This window comes from Emydura macquarii, unplaced genomic scaffold (genome assembly GCF_026122565.2).
Source record: "Emydura macquarii macquarii isolate MOO-44397 ecotype Brisbane River unplaced genomic scaffold, CSIRO-AGI_Emac_v2 contig_3235, whole genome shotgun sequence".
Taxonomy (NCBI): domain Eukaryota; kingdom Metazoa; phylum Chordata; order Testudines; family Chelidae; genus Emydura; species Emydura macquarii.
In genome coordinates, this window is record NW_027133372.1 from 338,796 (window position 1) to 349,268 (window position 10,473).

The 10,473-nt window shown below is 55.5% G+C and overlaps 1 pseudogene; it reads left to right on the forward strand.

Moving 5' to 3' along the window:
- The first annotated feature begins 111 nt into the window (after positions 1-111).
- Positions 112-9,474, forward strand: LOC137142613 (glycine N-acyltransferase-like protein 3; annotated as a pseudogene).
- The last annotated feature ends 999 nt before the right edge of the window (positions 9,475-10,473 follow it).

Below are 10,473 nucleotides of genomic sequence, written 5' to 3' on the forward strand. Positions count from 1 at the left end.
CCCAACTGCTCACCCTGAAGGCAAGGCCCTGCTGCTCTCTGCTGCCCTAGGCTAGACCCAGACGGGAGGTTCTCGTCCCTGGATGGCTCCCAAGCTGACCTGCTGAACAAGATGGGGGCCTATGGGGATAAGGAGCAGAGCCAGTTGTCCGTCTCTGGCCTGATCTGCCTCTTCCCCAGCTCCTTCCTCCTGGATGCTGCTGGTCGCCCCATCAGCTGTAACCTCATGGACCTTCCAGTGCAAGCCTGGCCTTTGCCACTTCATCCTCCATGACCCAGAGCCAGGAATGGCCCCTTCCTGAACCCCCAGCCCAACCACCATAGAGACCTGGCAGATTAGGGGCCAAAGGAAGCCAAGGGAGGGAGTTTGGATAGTCCTAGGATCGGAGTCATGCCCAGTGGGATGAATAATATCTCCCAGCTCCATCCCAATGGGGCCTGCCCTTTCCCTACCCCCATAACTGGCCTTACAGAGTCTGTCCTACTCTCCCAAAGAGCTCTGGGTGTGTAATCCCTTCTGCCAGGGGTTGTCCGAAGCAAGGAGGACAGCTTCAAATAGCTAGAACTTCCTTTAGAAAACTAGTGAATACCATGGCCTTGAACTCCTCCCGAATGTCCAGGATAATTAAATATCTTCCCTAGGAGCCATTAAAAGGCAAATATTTCCCCACTGCCATGCCCTGAATCTGTGTATGAAATAAGAAAGGCTTCCTTAGAGGGAAAGGGAACCCAGCATTATCTTGGGAAAGCACAGCAACAATATGTATCAATGTGAATAAGTAAACACCTACCCCATGGTATCTTCAGCTGTGTCCTCTAACTCATCCCTCCCTCACCAGTGTGAATGATCAAAAACAAATGTTCCTTTAACAGTTGCTTTCCCCCTCCCTCCTCCACTGTGCCCCACTCACAGTTTGGTGCAGCTGGTTGCATTATCTCCAAGTGGGGCACAGCTGATCGCATTATCGCCATGCATTCTCCAAGCAAGTGTATGACTGCATAATTCACCTACGGTGATTCTAGCTTCTTAGCACCTGTGTGAGAACATTATTGGACTTCATTCAGCCCTTTTGTTACTTCCCACAGCCCCAAAAGACCATCACGTCCTCAGTGCCGTAAGCAGCACATCAGACATTTGAGCAAAGTCCTTCCCATTCAGCATCAGCCCAACACAATAAAACCCCTTTCTCTTTTAATTGCATGTTACTGCCTAACCTCCATCACCAGCATAGCCCCACCCCTTCTAAAACCAGGGATGCACGATTGTGTTTTGGTTAGGGTGACTCTATCACCCAGGGTATTCTTTGTGCAGTTCTGTTACCCAACTGTCAGACAATAAGGAAAATAACAGTTTATTAGGCCGACACCTAACATTTAAAAGAATTTGAAGGAAAAACAAGGCTCTGTTTGGACAGACAGCAGGACCTTTCAGGGATGATGAGCCTCTATGGGGGATGGGGACAGATCTTGTTCTTCCCTTTTTAAATGTCTTCATTTGTTCCTTCCCTTTGCCCAGCTCTCAGAGCCAAAAGGGCCGAGCCCCAAGGCAGGGTTTGGAGGGGGCAGTCATGGGCTGGGAGAGCTGGGAAACGCCAGGGTCTGAATGGAGCAGGGCTCACATGGGGGCACTCTCCCCTCCCAGTCAGTGCTGGCACCAGTGTGGCACCAGGGGGTGCTGTGCTGCAGGGTGCAGTTGAGGGGGATGCAATAGGGGTGCTTTTTCTCCCAGTCAGTGCTGGCACCATCATTTGAATAACCCTCACTAGGTTTCAGAATTAACGCCCCAGTGAGGTGCTGGGGCAGGTCCCCTTTTCTGGGCGCTGTGGTTCCAGACTCTCTGCGGACTCTGGCAGATATCACTGCTGGGGGAGGGAGCACTGCTTCACAACCGCGAAGGGAGATGCTGCATTTCTCCATGGAAAGCTGCAGGAGGGGACTAGGGAGCAGACCCCAGAGCCGGCTCCTGCAAAGGTGGGTGGAGCTCTGCAATGGACACTTGTGGAGAACCCACAGCCCAGGCCCCTCAGATCTATGTACAAAGCTCCCTCCAAGCCGAGCTGCTGGGAGCGAAGGGGGAGGGGCTGAGTTCCAGCTAATGCACCCAGGAGACTGATCACATTTCCCCGGACACGCAGTGGGGCTTGTTTGGGGGAGATTTACTATCCCCGGGGGACGATGCTACTGGGCAGCATCTAGGAAAGCACCACACACAGATCGACTGATGTCCCTCACTCCTGACCCGCAGCCCCCTGGAAAGGGTCGGTGGGGGGGGGGGAAGGCAATACCAACCAATGCAGGAAGCTGGGGTCTCCCTCATGCTCCAGCAGTGTTTCCCAAACAGTGATGGTGGGGCTCAGCCCCAGGGACTCGGCCTGCTCCCAGCATTGCAGCTGGGTGATCCTTGCCAGCAAGAGAGTGGAGGGCGAATGGGGGCTGACGGGCGGGCACAGGCAGCCAAGGACCAAGGCATGGTGGGCAGCAGGCTGAGCCCTGGGCAGAGTGGATGGGCATGGTGTCGCCCCCAACTTGAGTATACAGGCCCAGCTTGAGAATACAGGCCAGTAACAGGAGCTGGCCCGGTTCCCAACTGACAGTGGTTATTATTGGTGTGATACGACCCATGCCCAGGGTAGCCAACTGATAATGCCAAGGTCAGGGCAGGCTGCAAAAGGAGAGTAGATTCTCCCCACGCTGGTGGGTGACACTGAAGCCCGGCTTCCCAACCAGCCATGAACTGCTTTTGATTACCCCACACTTGATATCACGAAGCCAGTCCACAAATGCCCACAGCCCCCTTTATTGCATTTCAGCTCCAGGCTCCCAAATCAGCACTAGGTCCAGTAAAGAGACCAGTTACTAGAACTCTCTGCTCTTTGCCGAAAAGGTTCCCTCTGACCCCAAGGGGTGAGCCACAGCACCAGATCAATATAAGTTTGGATCTTACCTAAAATACCACACTAGCAGCCAATCCTTTAGTATCTAAACTAAAGGTTTATTGTAAAAAGAAAGAAAGAAACCATGAGAGAAATATTAAAAGGTTAAAATAAATCACAGATATACAAATGATTAAAAGTCCATTTACATCAGGTTTCTGGAAGAAATGTGGAGTTGCAGGCTTGTATAGTTCCCTCTGGTTCACATCCAGTACCTGGATGGGTCAAAGTCCTTCGGTTCAGTTGCAAGATGAATTGGTCCAGAGGTAAGTGTGTGTCTGCAGCTGGACAGGATCTTAGACCAAGGTGGATCCTGTGGTTTGATCTTATAAACCCCCTCCCCCGGCCATGCGGCCTGCAGACAGTCACAAGATCCAAAATGGAGTCCAGAGTCACATGGGCCAATCCTGGTGACTCTTCAGGTGTGCCTGGGGTCCAGTCACGTAAGCAGGTTCTGGTGACTCATTAGTGATGCTGGCTTCTCTCTCTGGGCCCCTTGCACCTGGGAAGGCCTTAATGGGCCATTAAGCTGGTCATTGTTCTGCAGCCTTCCTATCTGGGGTGTTGCCCCGGCAGCACAATTGAAACACAGATATTTCAAATACAGCTATAACTTCCATTTCACATATTACACATGAACATAAGTAATATTCTCTTACTTAGCATATCATAACCTTCCTAACCACACCTGACATGGCATATCCCACATGGATTATTATGATTCTGCCATACTGATGTCACACAATATACTAACTGCCCCCCCTCTCAAGCCAGCCCGCATGACAATCGGTCTGTCTGTGGCCCCAGATCTGTCCATCTCCCCCACCCCGGTGGCCCTCGCTCTCCCCCAGCCCCAGCGGGTGGGGTATGTTGCAGGGATAACGGCGCCCCCAGGACGGACCACAGCCACAGCTCGGAGAGCGCAGCCCCCTCAAGTCTGAGCCTCTGGGCAGCCCCAAGCCAGGAGGCTGTGGCAGGCTCCAGGCCGCAGCCCCAGCTTGACCACTTGGTGGGCCGGGGGCGAAGTGAGCAGCACGGGAACGGAGCAGAGTACACTCATGCCTGTCTGATTCTCCGGAAGAGCTGTTCCGAGCTGCTTGCAAACTTGGCTCCCAAAGAGAAGTTGTTGCAGTCCAAGATTCCAGCTCACCCACCTCCAATGTCTACCCTTGATTTATCTATGTCCATGGAAAATTCCCAGTTCTCGCCCTTCAGGAAGGAGGGACACTCCCCAGCCACCCTCAAGTGCTCATGCTGGAGATAAATAAAGAAGCCAGACAAAGGGTGTGTGCGGTGGTGGGGGAAACTGAGGCACAAGGGGACAAGGTACTTGCCCACGGTGACACGGCAGGTTAGTGGCAAAGCTGGGAATAGATTGCAGGGGTCCCTGCCCCCATGTGTGTTTGGGTTGCGGGCCCCCTAGCTGCCTGTGCTGGATCCCAGCTGGTGTTTGTTCTCCGCTGGCTCAGGCCCGGATGCAGGATGCTGGGAATCCACAAATACTTTCACCTTCGCTTGGAAGGAGCTTCGTGTCATCCTGTGTGACAAGAGAACAGTTCAGTAGCTCAAACAGAAACCAGGGGGTCCTGCCCCGCTCCCTATAGCGCCCCCTGTGGGGAGAGGCTGGGTCTGGAATATCCTGCAATGCATTGCCTCCTGTGTCAGTCCCACTCTGCCTGGGCCACACAGACTCTGTTAATAGTTCATTCGCTCAGGGATAAGAGGCTGGAGCAGCCCTGAGGGAGAGACCCAGCAGAGAGAAGACAAGCCGCTGCCAGGCAGAGACATCACTGCCCCAGGGACACCCGGTCCTTCCGTCTTCTCCAGGGCTGCTCCTTACTCCGGCACAGAGACTGTCCAGGTGAGTGGGAGCTACTGGGGCCGTGCTAGCCCTGCCCAGCCCAGCCCTGGCATGGCTGGGATCACAGCCAACCAGCCAGGAGATGTCACTGTAGGTATCTGGTGAGTAGGGGGGCCTGCACCCAGACCACTTTGTTATTGTAGGGTCTTGACTCTCACAAACACAGCTTAGCAAATTGTGTGAAAAAACTGTTGTGAAGACTTGTTGCCCCTTACGAGGGAAATTTCACTCAGTTGAGGTCCTGACCCAGCACTCCTTGGGCTCTGGCAACATCCAAGCACCACTTGTGCAAATTCTCCTCAAACGTGAACTTTAGATTGAAAAGCTCAAATATGAACTGCAGGGACGTGCTGATATTTAGGGGGATGAGGAGAATCCGCAGGAAATGCTGCATCGAGAATATGACCTTGGTGCCATATCGTGAACAACCCCTACGGACATTGGGTTCTCTGCTGGACACAGGCGCTGCACCCAGACTGGTATGTTATTGTAGGGTCTACCCATAGCATTTGTTATTTCAGCAGAGCTGGGCGGTTGCTCACACCTCTGTGTCTCCCAGGAGGTGTGTGGGGCTGAGGGATGGTCACAGGGAACTGTTGGGTCTCTCCCTCCTAGGGTGTTGGCTGCGTCATCCCTGCTGGCATCTGCCACGGGTCCATCCCCACCAAGGATGCTGCTCCTGAGCTGCTCTGCCAAGCTGCGGCTGCTGGAGGGGATGCTACAGAGGAGCCTGCCTGAGACCTTGCCAGTGATGTGGATCCGTCTTTTCCCCCACACGCCACTTCCTGGGACAGGGATGGGAGCAGGACAGAAAGTTCTCTCTTCCCTGGGTGATGGGGCAGAGATTGGGCTGACTGGGGCAAGCCCCAATCCCTGGGTCCGGGGGTAGCATGGAGTGCAGGTCCCTCCCCCGCAGGTGCTGGCTCTTCTCCCAGCCACCCCCTCCCCACTCACCCCTCGTATCTCTCAAATTCAGCACCGATTCCTGCTGCTCGCCCAGCGTGGCCGGCAGGCTCCGTGCCAGCCAGTCAGAGAGCTGGGTAGATCTGCCTCCCTCCAGGTCTCTAGGCTGAGGATCACAAGTCCCAGAGGCCACAAATCAAGAGCATAAACCCTGGGGCGGGTGAGCTCTGTCGCTTTTCAGGGCTGCCAACCTGGCATTTTAGTTTGTACTGACCTGAAGAGCTGACGTTGATTTTTTTACCTGACACGGTAAACTTTGTACTGACATCACTAAAAATACCTTCACCAATACACAACGTCACAAAAGTGTGCACTCACCTACCATATGTTGTGCACAGGAATTCGGCAGGACACCATTGCTTTACCTGTTAGTAATTGCTCACTTGGGTTCTTTGGGCGTGTGCGAAGACAGAGAACAGGCAATGGATAAAGTCACGGGCAGTGCAGTTTTATGAGCTAAGAAGTGATTCTGAACAATGACAATCACTGTCCAAACACAACGTGTTTTTTTTCTACCCAGTTTCACGCACATTGTCATTTACTTACTGATTTATGGACAGTGCTAAAATTGTACATTTTTTACTGACTGGACGTACATTTATGTACGGTTGGCAACCCTGCTCCGCAGCTTGTGCTGGCAGTGACACGGGGCAGCTTCTCCAGCCAGAGCAGGGCTCGTTAGCTTGCTGGCACATGGCATGGGGAGTCCCTAAGCCGGACCTGAAGGTTCAACCCTGGCCCACGCTGGCCAAGCCACAAGCTGTAGTGACCCCCGTTGTTCAGGCTCTGTCTCTTATTGACCTCCTCCCTCAGTCAGCTCCCAGGGGAAAGCCCCCTCCTCCTCCCACATCACACCTCCCAGCCCTTTGTCCTCAAGCTGCGCTTGGCTGCGTCCATCCCTGAGACACTGGGGCGTTGAGCTGGGTCAGTTCAGGCAATTCCTTAATGACTCTCTTCATTCCAGTCAGCCTGGGAGGTGACCCCCACCCCTCACATCTCTTAGTCTGCCCTGGGATCACACTTCGTTTCTTCTTCACCCAGGGAAACTAAGGCACACATAAGAGTCATAAAAACAGTCCAAAAAATTCCCACTTCGTCACATGTGACCATCCTGACAAAGGGCAGCCTGGGGTGTCAGCCCCACTAGTGGGCATGAGTGAGGGCGGCCATTTTGGAGATGGGCAAAAATCTCTACCAAAATGCTTGAAACCAGCTGATAAAAATTGGGAGACTTCTGACAGAGTCATGAGAGTGGGACCTGCTGCCCCTCCCCCGGCTCTGACAGGCTTCCTCCCCCCGGTGTCTCTGGCAGGTCCACGGCGCCGTGATGAACCTAAACCGCAGGAATCCAGCTGGGCATGAGGTGCTCGTGGATTCGTGGCCAGAATTCACAGCTGTCCTCACCCAGCCGCGCACAGAGGTGCCGCCCCTCAGCCACTGTGCTGCAACGGGGGGGCCTGGCTAGCTTGGGGTGGGTGGGTGATGGGATACGGGGGGTGTTTCCCCTCGAAGGGGAGCTGGCTCTGATCTGGCGGCTTGGCTGGCTCGGGAGGGCAGAGCTCTGGATCTGGGGCCTTTCCCCTCTACAGGTCCAAGTGGGTGCCAGGCTCGCTGGGGAAGCAGAGACTGGGATCCGGGGCCCTTCCCCTCTAGGAGTTCCCGGGGTGGGGGCCAGGCCAGCTCGGGGGTCAGACAAAGCAGTGGTTCATTGGGAGTTCCCAATTCAGCTCCGTGTCTCTCTGGCAGGTGGCAACAGACGACTCTGATTTCTACACCAACACATACGCGGCGTATTACCGGGACCTGGGTGCCTACCGGGCTCTGCTCAGCAGTGCCGTCAATTGGGGCCAGACCTTCCGCATCCAGGGTAATGTGGGCCCACAGTACTAGGGAGAGCCCTACTGCAACTGAGCACATATCTCCTGTCTGGGCCACAAATCCCAGGATCCCCCTAAAGTACCATTGCCTCCACGCTGCTGGTAATGCACAGTAATGTGTGGGGCTGCCTTCCCGCGAGTCCCACAGCCACTGCATCTCCCCTGACTGACTGCGGCAAACCCCAGCAGCCTCCTACAGTGCCAGCCCGAGCCCTCAGGCCGCCTGGGTTGCTCCCACGTTCCTCATGGCCTCCGAAGGGGCTGGTATTGGCTCAACTGATGCAGGCCCCCTTTTGTGAGACCTGCCTGCTAGTGGATTGGCTTTGTGACCTCTCCTCCCCACATGCCAGGCTGGGCCCCTCAGAGCCACCTTCCCCAATCAGGGGCATTTCTCAGGGCCTGTCATCACCCCCTGCAGGGCTCCAGGACGGGTTGCACGTGGCCTTTAGGGAAATTGCCAGGGCCGCAGGGGGGCAGCTGGAGGTGTGCAACTTCTTCACCTACTTCCACCCGGATCCCAGCACCATGCCCGAGATCCGGGTCAGTGTCTGCCTGGCGCTTGGGCATGGGGGGAAGGGGCACAGCTTTACTAGAAGGCCCTGAACTGGCCGGCTGGCCCCGTTCCTCACCCCATGTGGGCCTCAGGCTCAGGGGCCCGTCAATGGCAGCATCTCACTGGGATTGGCACTGCCTGCATAGCCTGCACTCCGGCTGCTCAGGGTCCCCGCAGGCCCTGGAGAGCTCAGGCATGGGGGTTGTGGGGTGGGGGGCAAGGGAAGCACCTTAGCGCCCACATAAGGGCCCCCAAGACAAGAGGTGTCATTTCAGAAAAACTTGGGAGTCAGGGGAGCAAAGCGGGGTTGGACTATAGACAGCACAGGTGATAATATGACATCCTGCAAAGCCAGGTTGGGCAAATAGTGGAGCAAATAGATCTATGGGGCAGGAAAGACCAGCAACAGGGATGCCCCTACCTCCGGGGGAGGGGCATTTCCCCCCTGAAAGCCCGTTCAGTCATGGGTGGCTCATTCTGGTCCCCAGTGAAGGGTCAGGCTCCCGGGGGCACCCTGGGAAGGGGGAGAAGCTTCCACGAGGAAGGAGATGCCCCCTCCACAGTCCACTAAGCAGAGACATGACATAGTGCTGCTCCCACCCACGGTAGTGGGGAAAAGGCTGCATGTTCCTCACTTCCCTGAACCAGCCAGATCCCGAGCTCCAGGGCCATCTTGAAGCTGCCGCCCCCAAAAGGTGAAAGGCCCCATGATCTCTGTCCCACTGAACCTCCAATCCTCTAGCCCTGGGGCTGGATCGGAGGTGGTGCCATCTAGAGGGAAAAGACCCCCTAGCCCATACCCCACTTCTGACCTAGCCGGTTCCTCCCTCCCCTGGCTTTAGCCTGCCCCTCTCTGCTCCCCCAGACTGGACTCTGCTATGAGGCTCTTGTCTTTGGACATCTCCCACACTGTCCTACTGAACGAGACATGGCCCTACGGGGGGGGAGGGGGGACTGAGCAGAGTCAGCGTTACTCGTCTGACCTGATCAGCCGCTTCCCCGCCTCCTGCATGCTGCCTGCCACCCTGTCAGCTGGTGCCTCAGAGACTCCTTTGGTGCCATGGTGCATGGCTACACCCTGCCCCAGCACCGTGGGCACGGCTACATTCGGGTGGTGACCAAAGTCATGGACAAGCAGATGCACGCACGAGGCTATCCCACCTACAGTTACGTGTCCCCGGACAATCACCGCACACAGAGGCTGCACGAGAGCCAGGGATTCTGGTGCCAGCCTGGCCTGTGCTACATCATTATCCACACGCCAGGGCCAGTGATGACCCCCGCCTGAGCACCCTAGCCCCGCACCAGCCTCCGCTCCGTACCAAAGTCCTGTGGCCCAGCAACTTCCATGGGGCAGGGCTGAGGGCCAACAGGGCGGCCAGGAGAATCCAGAGCTCAGCACGGAGCCCAGTGGAACTAGAAACATCTCTCCTCTCTCCAGCACCATAACCCGCCTCAGCCCCATGGACAGGCCCCTACCCCAGTCACGGTCCATCCTGGCCAATTTCACAGTCGTGGGATTTAAAAAATCCTAAATTTCACGGGTTCAGATATTTAAATCTGAAATTTGTTGAAACCGTTGGGGGCCCAACCCAAAATAGGGTCAGGGTGGGAGAGGTTTAAAAGATTGCTGTAGGGAGGTCACGGTATTGCTGCCCTCACTTTTGAGTAGTTGCTGCAAGTAGCGGCTGCTGGCCGGGAGCCCAGCTCTAAAGTCAGCGCCCTGCCAGCTGCAGCACAGAAGTGAGGGTGGCAGTCCCGTGATCCCCCTACAGTCGCCAGGTTTCATGGTCCCTGAGACGTTTTTCACAGCCGTGAATTGGGTAGGGCCCCACTCGTAGGGCCAGCCACTGCAGCCCCATAACCAGCCTCCCTGGGTGGAACTTACCCTGAGCCCTATAGACATAGCAGCCCCGCTCCCGCCCAGCCCAACATTCCTTCTCAGCCCCCTTCTTCAGCTTTCAGACTTCTTAGCAACTGGAATCATCTCCCATCCAATAAAGCTACATGCCAGCGAGCCACAGCTCCAAACCCCTGGGTGTGTGGCTCAAGGAGAATGCCGGGGTGGTAGATGGTGGTGCTGATGTTACAGCACTAATAATCCAACCTTTGGCAGAAGCCTGAGAACAAACCGTTCCTGCTCCTACAACCTGCCTCTGCCATAGGGGTTTGTAATATTATTATGAAGGGCCTTGGGGGCAATGTAATTGCAGGACTGCAGATGATTCAGAAGCTGCTTAAACTAGTTGCAAATCCGTAGGTGACATATGTGAATTCTTGCTGGGAG